Raw genomic sequence first — 18,651 nt, forward strand, 5'->3', positions numbered from 1 at the left:
ATAGAGATGGCTGCCCATATTGACCGCCACCTACAACAACGGGCCAAGGAGCAGCATTCCTCTCGCCACAGTCCTGCTTCTGTGTTGGCGAGACCCGCATTTTCTCCTAAGACTTCTCGTCCAGATGTTCCCACCTGCGAACCCATGCAGCTGGGTCGGGCCCCGCTCTCTGCTGAAGAGAGGCAATGTCGTCGTCCGTTGATGTTGTGTTTGTATTGTGGCCAGAAGGGCCACTTCTTGGCACCTGCCAGGAGCGTGCGGAAAACGCCAAAGCCTAGGAGGTCGGGAGGAGCTCCTCCTAGGCTGTGCTATAGCTCCTCAATGTACCGTGTCTGTTACCCTGGAATACCCTGGAGGGTCCCTTGAGACGATTGCATTCCTGGATTCTGGAGCTGGAGGTAATTTCATCCTGCAGGACTTAGTCTCCCAGTTGCGAATTCCTACGCATAGATGGGAGGTCCCATTAAAAATTACCTCCATCCAGGGGACGCTCCTTCCAGGACCTGTCCTGATGTCCACGGCACCCATTACTGTCCACACCGAGGTGATCCATTCGGAGGAGATAGCCTTTCTAGTGTTGGATAAAGCTGTCCACCCTGTGGTGCTAGGGTTGCCATGGTTACAGAAGCACTCGCCCATGATTCAGTGGGATACCCTAGAGATTGTCAAGTGGAGCCCTTTCTGCCTAGCTAACTGTATGAAAGTGCCTAGGGCTCCGGCACTCCCGTTGATGCACTCTGTCCTAGGTCCTCCTGCTCCTTATGACTTCATGGACGTTTTTTCCAAGACCAAGGCGGAGATCCTTCCGCAGCATCGTCCGTATGACTGCGCTATAGACCTGTTTCCTGGAACTATGCCCCCCCGAGGAAGGGTGTATCCCTTATCATTACCTGAAACCCGGGCCATGTCCGGATGCTGACACTGCGCTGACCTCTTGGATAAAAATCACTAACAAAGTGGCCGATGCAACCTGCCCGCTTACAACCAAAATCATCAGTGACAACAATGACAAAAAAAAACCCATGGTTCACGCCACAATTAACAACTTTGAAACGTGAACTTAGAAAAAAGGAGCAGAATTGGCGAAAAAACCCCTCCTCATCTAACTTATCGGCCTTTAAATCACTCATGCACAAATACAGGATCGACATTCTTCAGACAAAAAGAGACTTCTACTCTCAAAAAATCAATCACTTCATCCACGACCCAAAAGCCCTCTTTTCCCTGGTCTCATCGCTCACCAAACCACCTTCTTCAACGATCCCAGATGACAAAGCTGCCACTAAAGCTTCCGAACGTGCCACATACTTCAAAAATAAAATAACAAACCTACTCGCCTCCCGTACAAGCAATAAACTTCCTACCCAACATCATTCATGCTCTCCTAATCTACTACTCAGCCCAATATATCCTCAACTTTCCTCAGCCTCCTCGCCACAAACGGCCCGCTTAGAGGATTTCGAGCTTACATCTTTTTTAGAGATTGAAAACCTTTTAAAGAAACTCAAGCCATCCTCACACCCTCTTGATGCAATTCCAGCTAACCTTCTCATAACCTGCGCTAAAGACGTCGCTAAGCCTATCACCCAGATCATCAACGCCTCTCTATCACAGGGCCTGGTCCCTGACCCCCTCAAACTTGCCATCTTAAAACCCTTATTAAAAAAACCAAATCTCTCTACAGATAACCCAGCAAATTTCCGCCCGATTGCTAATCTTCCGATCATTGCCAAAATCCTGGAAAGAATAGTCAACAAACAGCTCTCTGAATTTCTTGAAAATAACAACATCCTCTCCCCGGCTCAATTAGGCTTTCACAAATCCCGCAGTACCGAAACTCTTCTTTTATCTCTGTCAGACAACATTCTCATGAATCTAGAAAACAAACATCCCTGCTTGCTCATCCTCCTTGATCTTTCGGCCGCCTTTGACACGGTCAACCATGATTATCTCATCGAAAGACTATCCGAGATCGGCATCAAAAACAAAGCTCTAAACTGGTTCAAATCTTTCCTCCAGAACAGATACTACAAAGTTAAGATCAATAGCAAAGAGTCACCACCGTTCAGTTCCACATTAGGGGTCCCTCAAGGCTCTTCGCTATCCCCTACGTTATTCAATATCTATCTCCTCCCGCTTTGTCATCTCCTTTCCAATCTAAAGTTAACCCATTACTTATATGCAGATGATGTCCAAATCCTTATTCCTATCACCGAATCACTTCAAAAGACCGTACTTTTTTGGAACTCCTGCCTCCTCTCCATTAACAAACTCCTGTCTAACCTTAACCTGATACTCAACACTGACAAGACAGAATTCCTCTTGATCACTCAAGATGGCAACCTTCCATTGAATAGCTCTCACCTTCCATTGAATAGCTCTCACCTTACGCCGCTCCCAGTTCTCTCCCCACGGGTCAGAAACCTTGGGGTGGTCATGGATAACCATCTGAGCTTTTCTGATTTCATCAACACTACGGTTAAAGAGTGCTACTACAAACTCCAAGTTCTAAAAAGGCTTCGACCCCTCCTTCATTTTCACGATTTCAGGTCAGTGTTACAATCCATCATCTTCTCGAAAATGGACTACTGTAATTCACTGCTTCACGGTCTCCCAGTCTACACCCTAAAGCCTCTTCAACTGTTACAGAACGCTACAGCAAGGTGTCTCACTAAATCCAACAAAAGAGATCATATAACACCAATTCTAAAGAAGCTCCACTGGCTCCCAGTCAAATCTCGAATCCTGTTTAAACTTCTATCAATCACCCACAAAGCCATATTCAACAACACTCCACTGGACCTCAGAATCCCTCTTCAGCTTCACATGTCTTCCCGACCGCTAAGATTAGCACAAAGAGGAACTCTACATGCACCTCCCATGAAAACATCTTTAAGTAAAAGAGCTCTATCCACAGCAGGCCCCAAACAGTGGAATCTGCTTCCTCCGGAGCTAAGGCTGATACATTGCCCCAACACGTTCAAAAAAAGACTCAAGACATGGCTATTCGGTCAAGCATTCCCTTAACTTACTTAGTCTTCCACAGCTCCCATAGACTGTTTTCATACCTTTGACGTCCAAAACCTATGCTCATGTTTTTACTCATCAATAAGAAATTTCTCCCTCCTCCCCCCCTCCACAAACAATCTTCCTTCCCCCTCCCCCCCCATTAGCAAACCTCCCTCCCCATGTGCTAGTCTCGCTCTAATAGTGCATACTGCTACTGTTCCTAGTTATGTTATGTTATATTATCCAAGTTGTTCACTCCCTTGTTCATTGTAAGACATATGTTGTCATTGTTTTCTACTTGTTATAATGTAAACCGGAGTGATAAGTAATTCTGTTACCTGAACTTCGGTATAAAAAAAAGTTAAAAATAAATAAATAAATATTTCAGAGAATCTGGCTAAGGGGTTTATTCGCCCGTCCAAGTTGCCTGCAGGGACAGGCTTCTTCTTTGTCAGCAAGAAGGACGGCTCGCTGAACTATTGAGGCCTAAATTCCATTACCAAGTGGGATCGTTACCCGCTTCCGCTAATCCCGGAGCTCCTCGATAGGCTCCAGGGAGAGAAGATTTTCACAAAGTTGGACTTATGAGGTGCTTACAACTTAGTCAGAATTTGTCCCGGAGATGAGTGGAAAACCGCTTTTAATACCAGAGACGGGCATTACAAGTATCTCGTGATGCCTTTCGGCTTATGTAATGCCCCGGCAGTATTCCAGCACTTTATGAATGAGGTGTTACGGGACCTTCTGAACACCTGCATAATCGTCTACCTCGACGATGTGCTTGTCTACTCCCAGGACCTGCCTTCACATCGTCAGCATGTCCGTCAAGTGCTCCAAATACTTAGGGAGCATGGTCTGTATGTGAAACTTGAAAAATGTAGTTTCGAGAAGACGTCCCTGCCGTTCCTGGGCTACATAATCTCTGCAATAGGCTTTCAAATGGATCCTGAGACAGTGGCGGCAATTAAGAATTGGCCCCGGCCGAGGGGCCTCAAAGCGTTGCAACGCTTCCTCGGCTTTTCCAATTTCTACTGTCACTTTATTCCTAACTATTCCCATATTGTGGCCCCATTGACTGCCCTCACCCGAAAGGGGGCCAACGCGGTGGATTGGCCTGTTCCCGCCTGCCAAGCCTTCGAGGCCCTCAATGAAGCGTTCTTCTTAGACACCTGCCTTCATCACCTGGATCTCAGCCGGCTCTTTGTGGTGGAAGTCGATGCCTCCAATGTGGCCGTGGGGGCCATGCTGAGCCACTACTCTGATTTTGGACAATTTTTACCCTGTTCATATTTCTCAAAGAAATTCTCGCCAGCGGAGAGCAACTACTGTGTTGGTGATAAAGAGTTGCTAGCCGTGAAACTTGCCCTGGAGGAATGGAGACAGTAGTTGGAGGTAGCCAACCATCCGGTTACGATTTACACCGACCACAAAAACTTAGCATTCTTGAAACAAGCCCAACACCTGAACCCAAGGCAAGCCCGGTGGCCAATGTTTTTCAATCAGTTCGACTTTACTCTACATTACCGACCCGGCTCTAAGAATGTTCGAGCCGAAGCACTCTCACGCTCCTCTGAGGTCGAAGAGACTCCTGACATACCTCAGTACATTTTGGATCCTGTGAAAGTGAGCCTTGCAGCAACCTTGGTGTCCTCCCAAGGGAAGACCGTCGTTCCACGTCGCTCCCAGAGAGCAGTTCTCACTTGGGCCCAGGACTCCCTCACTGGGGGCCATGTTGGCTATAAAGGGGCCTTAGACTTGTTGAACCAATTCTACTGGTGGCTGATGGTGAGACAGGACGTTCAGGCCTTTGTGGGCTCTTGCCCTACCTGAGCCGTTCAAAAGCCGCTCATTGGGAGGCCCAGGGGCCTGTTGCAACCATTATCCATTCCGGTGGAGCCTTGGACACACATCTCCACCGACTTTGTCGTGGACCTTCCTGTCTCAGGAGGTAATTCGGTCATTTGGGTGACCGTAGACCGATTCTCCAAGATGGCGCACTTTGTCCCCTTGCCAAAGTTGCCTTCTGCACCTGACCTAGCCAACCTCTTCGCTCAGCATATCTTTAGACTTCACGGTCTTCCGCAGGATATAGTCTCCGATCGAGGACCACAGTTTACTGCTCGATATTGGAAAGCACTTTGCAAACACTTCAGTGTGCAACTTAGTCTTTCGTCTGCGTTCCATCCCTAGAGTAATGGGCAAACGTAACGGACTAACCGAACCTTAAAGACCTTTCTCCGTTCATTCGTGAATGAATGACAAGATAATTGGGCCAAGCTACTCCCGTGGGCGGAGTTCTCGTATAATAATCACACGCATGCTGCTTCTGGAAGTTCGCCTTTCCTCGTTGTCTATGGGAAGCAACTTCGCCCGCCCTTGCCTTCGCCTGAACCTAGTGCACTCCCGGCAGTGCAACTTTCAGCCCGCCAGCTTCTTTCCCTATGGACTTCTGTCTAGAGAAAGATCCGTTAAGCCGCCCAGTCCGCCAAGAAATGGGCGGATAAGCATCATCAGCCAGCGCCTATCTTCCTCCTAGGAGACCGCGTCTGGCTTAGTACTAAAAATCTACAGCTATGAATTCCATCTCGAAGACTAGCTCCGAGATTCTGTGGGCCTTTTCGAGTCGCCGAACGAGTGGGAGCAGTCTCATACCGATTACACCTACCCTCCTCCATGCGCATACATAACGTGTTCCATGTGTCATTGCTGAAGCCTCTTGTTTTATCCAGATACCACTCCCGGGCTCCTGAACCATCGGATCCTTCAGTACCAGACAATGTTACGTATCAATGTTACGTTACGTATCAATGTTACGTTCGTGAGATCTTGGATGTTCGGTTCCATCAACGACGCTGGGAGTACTTGCTTGCCTGGGAGGGTTGCGGACCCGAGAATAATTCTTGGGAACCGGACCGTAACATCCTCGACAAGGACTTATTACGGCAATTCCATCTGTACCACCCAAGTAAACCCAGACCGGCTAAGAGGGGGCGTAAGAGGGGAGGTACTGTTGCGGTTCTGGCCACGAGCGCCGCGACCAGACCCTTACCTCCGTGCTCCTGGACCTGTTCCCGCTTCTGGAGGCCTGGTTTGTGGCCTGTTCGGCGGTGTCCCCGCGGGGGTTGCACCACCGGGAAGCTTCCCACGGACGCCCTGCTGCTAGGCGCACGTGCGCGTCACTTGGGCGCTTTTCTAGGCCGTTTCCACCAGTGGTGACTCCGCCCAGTTCCTGAAGTCAGATGCCGCGGCCTTGATAAGCCGGCTGCGGACACTCAGTCTTTGCCTTGCAACGGGTTTACTTCCTGGTTCCCTGTTGCGTCGTGCCCCGGAGTGAGCTGCCTTGGTATTCGCTCTGTTCCTGCTTACCTGCTACAGTACCTGCTTGGTTCCTGCTTGCCTGCTACAGATCCTGCCTGGTTCCAGTACCCGAGTCTTGCTACAGCTCCTGCCTGCCTGGTTCCAGTACCCAAGCCCTGATACAGTACCTGTCTACTGTTCTAGTATGGCTCCAGTTCTCAGTCCTGATCAACAACCCACCTACGTCCCAGCGGTCGGGCCCCTATGGGCTCCTCCCGGGGGGGCTTCGGCTTCCAAGGGTGAAGCCGCCTAAGTCCCAGCGGCTGGGTTCCTCCCGGGGGAGCACCAGCTTCCAGGGTGAAGAGCACCTCTACGTCCTGCCTGAACATCTGCCTCCCGGCCTGCCACATACCAGAGACATTGAACATCTTTCCCAGTCTCCTGCAGGTCGGCCCAAGAGTCCACTAAATTGAGACTCCATAACACATATCCAGCTATCTAGCGGCTGGATAACTTATCCAGCTAAGTAGCAATATTCAGCTTAACTGGATAAGTTACCCAGCTAAGTCTAGACCTGCTATTGAGCACATCTAGACTTAGCCGGAAAACACTTATCCGGCTAAGTAGAGATACTCTGTATGTGAATATTCAGCAGCATATCCTTGTAACTTAGCCAGATAAGTGTTAATCGGCTAAGTTACTTACATAGCTAGCTGCTGAATATCTACCCCATATGGTTAGATTTGAAAATATATTTTGAAAATGTTCCTTCTATGAGTTGAATATGTGTGCATCAGGCCAAATAATCGCAAAGTATTCTGACAATGACTTTCCAGGTGTTTAGACTGGAAGAACAATGTGTAGTAAAAACGAGCTAGAAAACCATGGAATTACTCTCCAGGGGTTTTCTGATTTGCAATGAAAACTTTTCAGGAATGTTGCTGAAGATACAAGGAAACTTCATATATGCCTCAGAGATTCTCAGTTACAACAATGACAAAAAGAAAACCCTGAAGATTCCATCAAATTGCTGTAAACTGGTAGGATATACCACCTGGGGAACAGATGTGTCTTGTGAAGTATCCCTGAAGATGGTGAGAGAAGAAGCTAGGTAGATTGAAGGTAATGAGGCATTTCACTACAGTAAAGTGAGAAAGGAGGCATGACATAGTAACATAACAACATAGTAATGATGGCAGATAAAGACCAAATGGTCCATCCAGTCGGCCCAGCAAACTGCTTATGGTTGTATTTGCCGCTGCATGCAGGTTACCCCCATGTCTTCTGTAAGGGTAGTAACTGCCGCTCCATGCAGGTTACTCACATGCACCTTTTTTTTCATTTCCAATCTCTAGTCTCTAGGGATCCGTAATGTTTATCCCATGCCTTTTTGAATTCATTTTCTGTTTTCATCCTCACCACCTCCTCCAAAAGGGCATTCCAGGCATCCACCATCTTCTCCATGAAGAAATATTTCCTGATGTTGGTTCTGAATCATCCCCCTGTAATTCCTTTTTTCCTTTCCAATGGAAAAGGTTTGCGATTATTAAAACCTTTCAGGTATCTAAGGTCTATATCATATCTCCCCTGCATCTCCTCTCTTTCAGGGTATACACATTCAGATCCTTCACCTCTCCTCATAAGTTTTCTGATGTGGACCCCACACCTTTTTGGTCACCCTTCTCTGGTCCGCCACCATCCTGTCTCTATCCTTTTTGAGGTAAGGTCTCCAATATTGAACACAGTACTCACCAAAATACCTGTACAAGGGCATTATCATCTCCTCTCTCTATATAGCTCAGCATCCTTCTGGCAATATCTATCGCCTTGTCACATGGCTTCTCTGCCTTCAGATCGCTAGACACTATTACTGAAAGGTCCCTCTCCTGCTCTATTCCCATTAGTGTTTTTGCCCCTCCTCGCATAGTTTGGATTAATGTACCTCTGGTGCACGATTATGCAGTTCTCAGCATTGAATCCCAGCTGCCAAATCTTTGACCACTCTTCAAGCTTTCTTAAATCACTTTTCATTAAGAACATAAGAACATAAGAAAATGCCATACTGGGTCAGACCAAGGGTCCATCAAGCCCAGCATCCTGTTTCCAACAGTGGCCAATCCAGGCCATAAGAACCTGGCAATTACCCAAAAACTAAGTTTATTCCATGTTACCATTGCTAATGGCAGTGGCCATTAGCAATGGTAACATGGAATAGACTTCAGGCGTGTCCTCTCTTTGCAGATCTTATCATCTACAAATAAAAACTTTACTTCCTATCCCTTCCACAACTTCGTTTATGAAGATACTGATGAATAGAATCTGTCCCAAAACTGATCCCTGTGGCCCTCCACTTAACACCGTTCCCTCTTCAGAGTAGGTTCCATTTACCATTGCACGCTGTCTCCTGTCAGTCAACCAGTTTGTAATCCACACTACTACCTTGGCACCCACTCCCAGCCTTCTCATTTTTTTCTTGAGTCTCCTATGCGGGATCGTATCAAATTGAGTGATAGCATGATGACACCATTTTTGGGTAAGGTAGGAACATAGCTTAATTTGAAGGGAGACCCAAAGTCTATTTTGTTACATCTTTTTGCGAAGCCTTTCTGTTTATAATAGTCTCCCAGCAGAAAAGATCCTTTCAGGGAACTCAAAATTAAATCTCCCGGAATCTCTTTCTTGATGGACAATGGCTGCTAGTTTTCTGCACTAATGGAAAATAAACAGAACAAAATGTAGGGATTAGAAGCATGGATACCACAACAGATAAAACATTTGACTATGATTTTATAATAAGCTTGTGAGTAAACATGGCTTTTGTACAATAGGGGAGCAGTGAATTGGCTTTTATTGGACAAACTGGAAACAGGCACATTTATTCAGACTAACCAGCGGCATATTGGCCTATTGGGGGATTGAGCATCAACCTGTAGGCTGGTCAAATTGGTCACATGGTAGTAGGAAGTAGAGTGACCTCTATTGTGACCCCGTGGTTTGGTGAATGGCTCAGAAAAATACTGCTACAGCCCGGCCAGCTGGTCCCAAACTGGAGAATCTGTTTGATGTGAGAGTGAGAAGGAACCTGCTTAATGTAAGAGTGAGAAGGAACCTGTTTGTGTGAGGGTGTGTAGGAACCTGCTAGTGTGTGTATGTGTGTGAGAAGGAACCTGCGTGTGTGTGTGTGTGTATGTGTGTGTGTGTATATGAGAGAGAGAGAAAGAGAAGGAGCATTCTTGTGTGTGAGAGAGCAAGAAGGAACCTGTGGGTGAGACAGAAAGATAAGGAGCCTGCTTATGTGTACGTGTGTGTGTGTGTGAGAGAGGAGCCTGCTTGTGTATACTGTATGTGTGAGAGAGAGAAGAAGCCTGCTTGTGTATGTGTATGAAAAAGACAGAAAGAAGGAGCCTGCTTGTGTGTCTGAGAGAGGGTGGGAGTGAGAAGAAACCTGCTTGTGTGTGAGAGAGAGAGAGATAGCAGCAGCTTGTTTATGTATGTATGTGAGGAAGGCAAAAGCTTGTACATCTCCTTTCTCCTGCTAATCCTTAACAATTTTAAGATGACTGGAAATCAAACATTCCCCGGTATGGAGAGCATGGGATATTATTTTATCTGTACTAATTTTAATTATTGGGAATGATTTGATGTCTCCCAAACAAAAAAAATTCAAAACAATTTTTTTTTAATTTAAGTTTTTATTTATTGGATATTCTATTGATCAGTTGTTTTTTAATATTTGTTTTTTTTAAGTATGGTTTTGTTATTACATGTTATTGTTGGATGTTGTATGAGGAATAGTAATGTTTCTGTTTTTTGTATATGGTGTCCAGATTGCTGCTGTTTCCAGTTCAGTTTTTGTCTGCACATTTCTGTTTATACTTTATGATCTCTTTTTATTCTGTATTTGGTGAGGGTCTGTCTGTGTTCTGCCTGTCTCAGACAGAGGTGAAGTATTCTGTTATGGTGTTGCTGTGTAGGGATCTATAACCGCTCAGCTTGTTCTATTTTCTTAATAGGAAGTGTATTGATATTTTAGGATGTCAAGTGTTGCCTTTTCATAAATAGGGTTGTTACTGTTTGAGAGCTATAAGTTAGTGCTGTTTTAGTATTGGAGGTTTACTATATTATAATTGTGATTTAGTTTACTCATGGCTTTCTGAGGGCTAAGCCCACACCGACAGTGCATTAAAATAGGCCTAATACCATATGAGTTCCGAGTGTCTATTTAAATTTTTTGCAGGGTTTTCTGGTTGGCACCACAGCAATGCCTGCAAATACAGTATACATGTTGTGATGTTTTTACTTCAGAAGACTGTAGTTTGTATTTTTTTTAATGTAAAATCATATTATAAATGCATAATTTTGAATTGTGTTTATGTAGGGCGGAGCTAGGGGTTGCAAGGCTGCAAGCTTTTCCTAGAGTGACTAATACTCTGGCACCAGTCCTGGCTGCCCTGGCTCCACGTTGTGGGAGAGCAGAATTTGATTTGGAGCTATGTGGTCATGGGCCGGGCTCTCCTCAGTCTTGGCTGCAGCAGTGATGCTTATAGTATTGGCCGCAGCTTAATGTTCTTTTCCATAAGTCCTGGAGGAAGCAGGCAGAATGGATCACTTCTAATCCTCACTTGCCCAGGAATAGGTAGGCAGAGCAGAGCCTCCTAGGGAACCATAAAAAGCAGCAGGCGGTGTAGCTCCCAGTCAATGAGAATGCGCAGGAGTGGGGAAGGCCCTGGGAAGTGGAGCAAGCTACTGTCAGACAGGGAGAGGACGAGCAAGGCTAGTGAGACTTCTGTCTGAGGTGGCCGGGCTGAGCTTTGAGGGGCAGCTGCCTAAGGAAACAGCGAGTCTTCCGGAGAGTGAGTGTGCCAAGAAGGGGGTGAGAATGGGAAAGGGGAGAGGGCTGCTCCAGGTTTAGGAAGGGCTGGCAGCAGGCATCAGCTTTTACATAATAGCGCAGCAGTGCTGGGGCAGAGGGGAGCAGTCACTGAGCACCAGAGAGGCAGCACCACAGCAAATGTGGGGTCTGAGCCACTGGCTGGCAGTGTGGGTGTCTCATTACTTGGCAACTGGCTGAAGAGCTGATTGGTTGGCAAAAGACTTTAACACCAGAGCAGGAATCCAGGATATATGAGAGATGCAACCAAACGTGGGGGGCCCAATCGATTGCATGGATGGAAGGGGGGGTCTGCAGCTCATGTTGCTCATCCCTACTCTAGAATCTGCTCTACTTAGTTTCTTAGGGAAAATGTGAAATTTTATTTGGAGATTTTTTTTTTCTTAGTTCTGCCAGCCTCCGGGTGTTCCTTTCAGCGATTAGCTTGGTGTGCTTTTGGGAGCTGTTGAAGCACAGGCTGCACAGAAAGTGCATGAGTGAGTCACAGATATCCCGTGGGCCAGTTTTGAAAAAAATCCCCCGGGGCTGATATCTGCCTGCAATCCGCCCCTGAGACTAACTATAGAGGTTTAAAGATGATGCCAGAGACTTGGTTGTAAGCAGTTAAAGCAGTCAAACAATGAGTGCACATTTATTTGGCAGGAAAAGTTAAGCATTCAGGGTGGGGTGCATTTTCAATAGGGCATGCATTAGAGACATAAGCCCATCTATCTTATAGCCCGCTAAGTTTCAGCCGTGACTCAGCCAGCTAGGGTGCGACTGAAAATTCCCTAAAATCTCGCCAGTTATAACATAGCAGGCTAGATTTAGATTTGGGCCAGCTAGCCCGGCACAAAGGGATAGCCACCTTAGCTGGGTGGTGGTGGTTAGTGCTGGAAACTAGCGTTAGCCAGCTAAATTCTGCCCCCCCCCTCTCCCCCCTGCTTCAATCTTGTCCCCCGGGACAGCCTGGAGTTTGAATAGCTATAGATACTAACAGGTAGCTGCTTTTCTTGGAGGAATATTTCCACCCCACAGATCTAGCCAGCTAGATCCATTTGAACGTTGCCCCCCTGGCTACGTCAGCTTGATATATATATATATATATATATATATATATATACATATATATATATATATGTATATATATATGTGTGTGTGTATATATATATATATCTATATATATATATATATATACTATATATATATATATATATGAGAAAGGCAAGGAGCATGCTAGGATTTCTTGCAGAGCTAGGCTGTTATGCTGAGGGGATGAGGAAGAGCAGAGGGAGACTACTTATCAGGAGAAGCTGGAGAGAAGGAAAGCCTGACGCTGGAAATATTCTATTTGACAACGCAGCCAATTATCCACTGTGAGGTTTCAGAAAGGCACGGCTGACTCAGACGAAGCAGTTCTGACATTTTGGGGGAATGAAAATGCCAAACTGTGGAATTTTACACTTGCGAAATCATTAAAGACTGCCCAGCTTCCCTTGCAGGCGTGTTTGGCTTCATCGTACAAACTCGTGGATTCTTGGTGTGATGGATGACCAAAGTAATTGAATGGCTGACTGAAAGGGGAAAAATACTGCACGCGATGTCATCGGACTGAACAAAAAAAACAAAACGTTGGACGCATGACGTCAGGGATGTAGCTTCTAAATGCCATTTACATGAGTGGAAACATCGCCTTTACAGATGCATTGCCCACGCTGCCCCAGCTGCTGTTTTTGAAATGGTCAGGGCAACTACTCCCAGTACTACTGATCCTCATGGGAAGCTGGGGCTCCAGCGTTAGCTTGATGACACCGAAAGATGCTACTGATTGCAGTGTGAGACCAGTATGCCAGGAAGGGTGCTGGAGTAGGGGGGGGGGGGGAGCAATGCGGGTAGACTGATATGAGGCAGAGAAAGAAGGGTAGGGGTGTGCATAAGAAAAAGCTGCAGGATTGTAGGCGACTGTGATACGGTGCAAGGATAGCCATCCCCTACCCCCACAATGCTTTATCTCTCAGACGTCAAGGTCCACACAAGAAGGAAACAGCAAAGCAAAGACAGATAGGGGAGAGGATTCAGATACTGAATAAGAACATAAGAACATGCCATACTGGGTCAGACCAAGGGTCCATCAAGCCCAGCATCCTGTTTCCAACAGTGGCCAATCCAGGCCATAAGAACCTGGCAAGTACCCAAACACTAAGTCTATTCCATGTTACCATTGTTAATGGCAGTGGCTATTCTCTAACTGAACTTAATAGCAGGTATAGACTTCTCCTCCAAGAACTTATCCAATCCTTTTTTAAACACAGCTATACTAACTGCACTAACCACATCCTCTGGCAACAAATTCCAGAGTTTAATTGTGCGTTGAGTAAAAAAGAACTTTCTCCGATTAGTTTTAAATGTGCCTCATGCTAACTTCATGGAGTGTCCCCTAGTCCTTCTACTATCCGAAAGAGTAAATAACCGATTCACATCTACCCGTTCTAGACCTCTCATGATTTTAAACATCTCTATCATATCCCCCCTCAGTCGTCTCTTCTCCAAGCTGAAAAGTCCTAACCTCTTTAGTCTTTCCTAGTAGGGAAGTTGTTCCATTCCCCTTATCATTTTGGTAGCTCTTCTCTGTACCTTCTCCATCGCAATTATATCTTTTTTGAGATGCGGCGACCAGAATTGTACACAGTATTCAAGGTGCGGTCTCACCATGGAGCGATACAGAGGCATTATGACATTTTCCGTTTTATTCACCATTCCCTTTCTAATAATTCCCAACATTCTGTTTGCTTTTTTGACTGCCTCAGCACACTGAACTGACGATTTCAATGTGTTATCCACTATGACACCTAGATCTCTTTCTTGGGTGGTAGCTCCTAATATGGAACCCAACATTGTGTAATTATAGCATGGGTTATTTTTCCCTATATGCATCACCTTGCACTTATCCACATTAAATTTCATCTGCCATTTGGATGCCCAATTTTCCAGTCTCACAAGGTCTTCCTGCAATTTATCACAATCTGCTTGTGATTTAACTGCTTTGAACAATTTTGTGTCATCTGCAAATTTGATTATCTTACTCGTCGTATTTCTTTCCAGATCATTTATAAATATATTGAAAAGCCCCAGGACGCTTGTAAGTCCAGGGACTTGCAAAAAGGGGCGGTCAAGGGGTGGGGCGTGGGCGGGACGTGGCTGTACGGAGGCAGAGCGGGGGCAGAGCCAGAGACCTCCAATATAGCAGCAATTTGCCGCTGTGTTGGAGAATTGCGTACCGGCAGGCTGCCGTCGCGCACAACTTGTGCCTGCCCGGAAGCAGGCGCAAAAGATAAGACAAAGGTCAGGGGGGAGTTAGAGTAGGGCTGGGGGGGGGGGGGAAAGGTTAGGGGAAGGGGTAGGAAGGTCAGGTTAGGAGGAAGGGAAGTTCCCTCCCAGGCCACTCTGATTTTAGAGCGGCCTGGGAGGGAACAAGGGAAGGTTGCGCGGCTCAGTGTGCGGAAGGTGCACAATTATGTACCCCCTTGTGCGCTGGCCCCCGATTTTATAACATTTGTGCGCCTACGCACAAATGTTATAAAATCGGGCATACATGTATGCGCGCCGGGTAGCACATGCACATGTACGCCCATGCGCACCTTTTAAAATCTACCCCTAAGTCTATCCCATGCTACTGATGCCAGTTATAGCAGTGGCTTTTCTTTTAGGGGTAGATTTTTTAAAAAAGCGTGTTCGCGTACTTTTGTTCGCGCACCAGGCGCAAACAAAAGTACGCTGGATTTTAGAAGATACGCGCGTAGCCGCGCGTATCTTCTAAAATCCTGGATCGGCGCGCGCAAGGATGCCGATTTTGGGCAGCCAGCGCGTGCTGAGCCACGCAGCCTGTCTCCGTTCCCTCCGAGGCCGCTCCAAAATCGGAGCGGCCTCGGAGGGAACTTTTTTTCGCCCTCCCCTCACCTTCTCCTCCCTTCCCCTACCTAACCCACCCCACCCAGCCCTATCTAAACCCCCCCCCCCCACCTTTATCCACGGATTTACGCCTCCCGGAGGGAGACGTAAATCCACGCGCGCCAGCGGGCTGCTGGCGCGCCGAGACCCGACCCAGGGGCGGTTCTGGAGGGCGCGGCCCCGCCCCCGACATGCCCCCTAAAAAAAACCCCGGGACTTACGCGCGTCCCAGGGCTCTGTGCGCGCCTGCGGCCTATGCAAAATAGGCGCGCCGGCGCGCAAGGGCCCTGCTCTCGTAAATCCGGGCGGATTTACGCGAGCAGGGCTTTTAAAATCCGCCCGTAAGACAACTTGATTAATAGCAGTTAATGGACTTCTTCTCCAAGAACTTATCCAAACCTTTTTTAAACACAGCTACACTAACTGCACTAACCACATCCTCTGGCAACAAATTTCAGGGCTTAATTGTTCGTTGAGTGAAAAAGAATGTTCTCTGATTAGTTTTAAATGTGCTACTTTCTAACTTCATGGAGTGCCCCCTAGTCCTTCTAGTATCCAAGAGTACATAAATGATTCACATCTACCCTTTCTAGAGCGCTCATGATTTTAAAGACCTATATCTTATCCCCTCTCAGCCGTTTCTTCTCCAAGCTGAACAGCCCTAACCTCTTTAGCCTTTCCTCATAGGGGAGCTGTTCCATCCCCTTTATCATTTTGGTCACTCTTCTCTGTACCTTCTCCATCGCAACTAAATCTTGGTATGGAAAAGTATTTAACCTCTTTACTACCCTATATTATGAAACTGAGGTACTCAAACTCCATTTGAGTAGCATCATCAAATTTATAGTAGCAATCTTAGTTATGAAGATATATAGAAGATACAGTGTATATTATATAATGTGTAATATATATCTAAATCCACACTTAAAACAGTTTTATAGCACAATGCTATTATATTACAACCATAAATAACCAACCAGGGAGGAGGGATCTAAATACTGTAGACCTCAGATTAATCCATGAGTTTCTGCTGCTATTAAACTGTGCATTGCTTTTCCTTTGGAAAATTATAAATTGTTTTCAATTCAGTTCAAAAGTAGCAGGATGGTCTGTTGGGATTAGACTGTAAAGCCGCACTGCTTCATTCGTCATGCTGATTCCTCATTAAAAAAGCTTTGCACTTGCAGTTCTGCAAAGAGGTGGTAAGGCATGTGTGCGTGGTTTGTTTTTTTTTTTTTTGAGCAGGTAGTGAGGTTGGCTAGCACCCCCCCCCCCCCCCCGTTATAAAATGTAATCATTTCTTTGGCCCAACTAAGATAACCAGATCGTTAGCCCCTCTTGTTGACAAACTGGATATCACATCAGACGCGTCACTAAATGAAGCATTGCAGCTTGGGATATCTATAAAATATTCACAGGCTGTAAAGCAGGCACCATATTTTATTGCAGCCCATTCCACTCTTGTCAGGGAAAGGTTAGAACGAGGACAGAATGTGCTTTGTGCCGCATGGCGAAAGCCTGGGTAATATAGAGTTGCCTTGCCAGTGCACCTGCAGTTTGGGAACACACTGTCAGTGCATTCAGAGGTTTTGTCTACGTTGTCAGTGCATTTTAATTTCCTGGACCATGCTGTCAGTGCATCTGCAGTTTTAAGACCGCACTGTCAGTGTATTTGTGGTTTTTGGACCGAATACTGAGTACATTCGTTGTTTTTGGACTGCACTGTCAGTACATTTGTGTTGCTCTGGACTGTGCTGTCAGTGTACCAAAGTTAATACATTTGATTGATTAAGGTTGACAGTTTCCCATCCCAGCTTTTCATTAAGGACTAGATATACTATAAAGGGGTTTTCTCATTTGTGTCTGTGGGAAACATTGCTTAACATATCTGGCCTGAATTTCATAACAGGTGCTTAATCAGAATCCTACTGGTGCTGAGATTGCTAAAACTGCTCCTTTTTTCTCTCCCATAGAAATAAATAACTCCATTGTGTGCTTTTTCAAAATAATAATTTTTTTAAAAAGCCATAAAAAGGTATATGGGGATGTGCTACAGAAAGATACTGATGTTCCTTATTGGTCAAAAATATAGAACATCTAAGAAAAAGAGCTGACCATTAAAAGAAAGTTTACAAGGTTGGAGTAATCGGGGGTCTGCTGAAAGTTTGCAATAATACTGTTGATTATTCAATTGTCTGAATCTGTGCAATAGAACTTTGATGGTCTTGGATGACCACACTCCCATCCTTGTCTGTAGGTTTTATAACTACTTAAGAATTAGTAGGACTAGGCAGGGAATTGAGAGCCTGGGTTTTCTTAGACTGTAGATTGAAATAAGTTTTGCTACGTTGTCTCTCTAAAATGACGAAATCCTGGAGAGCCAAGTTCCAAAATGTGGCAATGTACGAGTCCAGCAGAATCGGAGGAAGCCATTCAGACTTAACTTGCGCTGCAGAAATGCCGTTAGATAAAGTAGGTTGAAAACAAAAATACTTGTAATTTACAGAAGAATCGAAAAAAAAAAAAAAAAAAGAGGAAAAGAGAAATCCTGCTCATAAAAGAATCATGAGTGAATGTGGGTACAGAAGCTAGTGCGGAGATTATGCAAAAGCAGGCTTGGGATATATGTATGCTTCAGCATCTAACAAATCTGGGGACACAGCTAAGAGTATTAGATGACACTGGCATACTTTATCACTGCATTCTGTCTTTTCAGAACCGCCATTGATTGCATGGACCAGTGGTCCTGAGATACGGGCTAGCACAGGGACAGTGGAATGCCTTTTTGGCTCCTCCCCCAGCTCAACCCCTAACACTGTCCAAGCTCCGCCCATGTTCTCACTGCCAATTTCTTACTTTCCATTTACAGTTAATGTCATTCTGTCTTACACACATTCTGCACATAAATCAATAATTAAACTTATATGCAAATGTTTAAAAAGCTCCGAAAAAAAAACAGACACATCAAATAACATCCAATAATTTAAACTAATAAGGATAAAAGAAACATGCTGCTCTCCTTACTTGGGAACTTTGATTTCCAGTCATCTTGAGATTGTCGTGGATTAGTTGGAAGAAGAGGGGGGTGCCTAAACTTTGCCTCTCTCATGCATATATCCACACTAACTCACACACATTCATTATTTCATACATATATGCTCACACACTCTGACATGCTCACTCACTCACACAAACACACACACACACATTCTTCTCCCCCTCCGGAACGTACAAGCTGTGGCAGCCTTCACTTTCAACCTACATAGTCGTTAGGACTACTTTTCTCTCCTCTTGGGGCATGAACCGATCCTGCTCCTGCTCCTTTCTTCTGGCCACATGGGCCAAAACTGCTCCATATCCTTCCCTCTCACTCATCTATCCCTCTTCCTTTCCCCCTTCCCTCACTCTTCCTTTCCCCATTCCCTCTCACTCACTCACTCACTTCCTATTACCCTTTCCTTCCCTCCACGTTTATCTCCTTCCCTCTCACCCACTCTTCTCTTTCCTCCCATCTCCAATCAACCACT

Source organism: Rhinatrema bivittatum, chromosome 6 (assembly GCF_901001135.1).
Source record: "Rhinatrema bivittatum chromosome 6, aRhiBiv1.1, whole genome shotgun sequence".
In the NCBI taxonomy this organism is placed as follows: domain Eukaryota; kingdom Metazoa; phylum Chordata; class Amphibia; order Gymnophiona; family Rhinatrematidae; genus Rhinatrema; species Rhinatrema bivittatum.